Here is a 3,370-nt window from a genome sequence, read left to right on the forward strand (position 1 = left end):
CTGCAGCATATTGCCATGAACATACTTTTTCGCTGTATATTTTGATATCACACTGTAGTACAGTGGGTTCCGCTTAGTTCCAAGGACGAGCATATTGCGTACGGGTTTCCCAAATATTTTGCTTGATGGCCATTGCTATTAGTTTCATTGGCATGATTTTGCATTCCTATCCTCAGATTTTTGTCATTGGTTGTTAGTGAATGGTTACGGCTAGACGGGTTAATAATCTCCTCTAAAACGTGAATCGGTACCAATATTCTTCCTGGTACTCCAAGAAATCTTTTGGATATATATTGCATTAAGTTGAGCTAAGTTAGAAACGTGAGGTGTGTAACTTCTCACTTCCCTAATATAAGGTTTACATGGAAAGTTAGTTAAAAATTAAGATCAAAAATGGCCGTTCCTTTTATTCGCTCCTCGGAAAAAAGCAGTGATCCAACATCCGAAAATAAAACCGGAAAATCAATCCCCAATCTCACGAAACATCGTTGATGTGACAATGCGCCCGCAAAAGGAACTGCTCAAGCATTGAATGAAATAGACATTAAACAAATGTGGAATTCAATTCACGTTTAAGGTGGGGTGAGTTTTGCACGTTCAGACATGTCCTCTTCTAATAAAGACAACCTCTTGATGTGTCGGTGAATGAGCGATCCGGATGGAACTCGGAGACTCACTGATCGTACGAGGTTGTCCGGCTAAAGATGAGGTGCTCCACCTAGCCATCTTCATTCGTTCTTGCTAATGTGGTCGTCTCGGATCAGGACAACGTCTCCAATTTTGAGGGATTATCCTTCTTACAAGTCCAACGTTTTTGTCGTTGAAAGGCTCAACAGGTAGTCATGTCTCCACCTTTTTCCAGAAGGAATTGATTAATGTTTTCCGCTGTCTCCATTTGAGTGCAAACTGAGCTCGTCTTCCTGTCTGGACTTGGTGGTCCCGGAAAATGCAACAATTCTCCCAACACACAATTGGGGCTGGGGTGATCGAAGCAAAATGTCTCCTCCTTGATGGTGCAAAGGGGCCGATTGTTGACGAGAGCCTCACACTCGAGGAGAACGGTCTCGAGTTGTCGAATGGAAAGAGTGGTTGAATGAAGGATGACGCGAAAAGCTTTCTCGGTGAGTCCACATCCGTTCAGTGACGCCATTTGTCCAAGGGGCGTTCGATATAGAAAATTGGAACTCGACTTTAAACTTGGAAACTGCTTCACGGGTGAGATTCCAATCAATGTTTTAACACCCTTTCGAAGTTCCCGATCTGCCCCTTGGAATGTCTTCGCGTTATCGCAATAACACTCCGCGGGATTCCTCGTCGGCCATAAACCTCCTGAACGCCAGGAGAAAGGTTTCTGTGGACAAGTCCGTTACCAGTTCAAGGTGAATGGCTCGGGATGTGAAGCATGTGAAAATACATCATACACTTTTGAACGAACTGCCGTATGTGGGCACAGTTGTTCAGAGCATCGATGGTTGACGTACATTGGGCCGAAAAAATCCAGTCTATTGTCTCAAAGCAGATTTGTGACACATTAGAACGTTCGGGTGGAAGTTGTCCCATCTTTTGATAAATTGGTGTCAATGGGCGGCACCTCGGAGCTTTAACATAAAGAAGAATTCCTTCTCACCTCACGCCGATTCCCAATATGTGAAATTTTCTCTTCAAAGAGTGCAGCACTTGCTCCGTTCCACAAATGAGGTTCAATTGGTGTAGATGTACACAAAAAGCTCGATGATTCGAGAGTGTTTGGGGAGAATCACCGGATATTTCGTGTCGTTGATAGACTTGTACTGAGTCGCAACCGAGACTCACTCCGAATAAGCCATCCATGACGAGAGGTTGGAGTGTGACAAGTGCGATCTTTTGTCAACTGCTTATTTCCATTAAAGATGCTGAAGTTCATCGAAGAAAACCTGTCTCTGGCTTTTTTGAACCAAAGATCCTCGGCTTGATTGATTCTCGCAGATGTGTAAGGCTCCTCTAAGTTTTTAGTACTTTTGGTGGCTCCCTTCCGGACGATGGGTTGATCACAATTTGGCAATATCTGGTGCATAAGCAGTGACGCGGATGAGTTTGGCCCACGTACTGCAATGGTTGAGAAAGTTAGAAAGGGTCCCTAGATTCAAAGACCATCAGGGTCAAGGGTTGAATGATCCTTCTTCTCCCGTTTTGTCTCGTCCATCATTTCCTCGTTCTGATCCACGGTTCTTTGGATTGGCCAATGTTGCTCCTCTTCTTCAGGAACGGAGGACCTTCCACCACAGAGAATTTAAGAGGAGGGCTTGGACGTTCAGCACTCTTGAGGCAAGATCTGCCGGATTACACTCACCGGGGACAAAATCGCCAACTGGTGGCCGTGAAATTCTAATTATGGCTTTGATTCGATTTCCCACCGACTGACGCCACTTTTGAGGTCCTTGTTGAATGCGAAGTAATTTCAGAAAGTGAATCGGTGAAAAAGTAACAGCGACCCTCAGGAATGTTCAAAGCCTTTGCAACAATAATACCGCTCGAGCGGCGCACAAGGCTCCTAATAATTCTAAACCTGGCAATAGAAGTTCTTCATGGAGGGGACTGATCGCTTTTGCTAAAATCAGAGTCGAATGGACATGCCCATTGTTCTGATTGGGTAACAAAATATATTGCCGCACCATAATGCATGCTTTGAAGCATCTCCAACGAAGCAATGAGGCCTCAGCGTGATTCTCCAGTTGATCCATCGAGGTAACGGTATGATTTCCACGAAGTGGAACCTAATTAATCCATCCTTCCACACTCTGAGCATGTCGTTTGGAAGAGGGTCATCCAATCTAGGTTAAACTCCCACAGTTGCTGCATAAGGATCTTTGCCTTAAGGAAAATGGCGTGAAAGTCCCAGCGGGTCATAGATGCTAGCCAATGCCTCCAGCACTAGTCTTTTTAGACACAACTCGACCGGAGATCTTTGAACTAGTTTTTTTAACAAATTAAATCCAATAGAATCTCGGATTGTGTCACTGAAAGACCCAATGTAGCTATTGTTGGTTCCTGTAGACATCGATCGCGGACCCAAAACCATTCGAGAACCCAACGCCGTTACTTGCAAACTTGTGAGGCGGTGAACCGCTCCAAGAGCCAAAAACTGTTATCACTCATGGAGAAGAATCTCGTGCTCTTCTTTCGCTATCAGCAGTAGTGGATAGTCCTCAATCGTAACAAATTGTTGCGTAATCTTTAAAGATTTCCGCCGTCCGTAGAGACACCAAATTGCTTGGAAAGGGGACGATTTTACCCCAAAAGTGGCGGCCAATTCGAATACTTTGGACTTCCATGATCACACTGAAATCTCTCAGAGATATCGTAGAGCGTCTTGATCTGAATGCAAAGCGAT

Source organism: Tigriopus californicus, chromosome 3 (genome assembly GCF_007210705.1).
Source record: "Tigriopus californicus strain San Diego chromosome 3, Tcal_SD_v2.1, whole genome shotgun sequence".
NCBI classification, from domain to species: Eukaryota; Metazoa; Arthropoda; class Copepoda; order Harpacticoida; family Harpacticidae; genus Tigriopus; species Tigriopus californicus.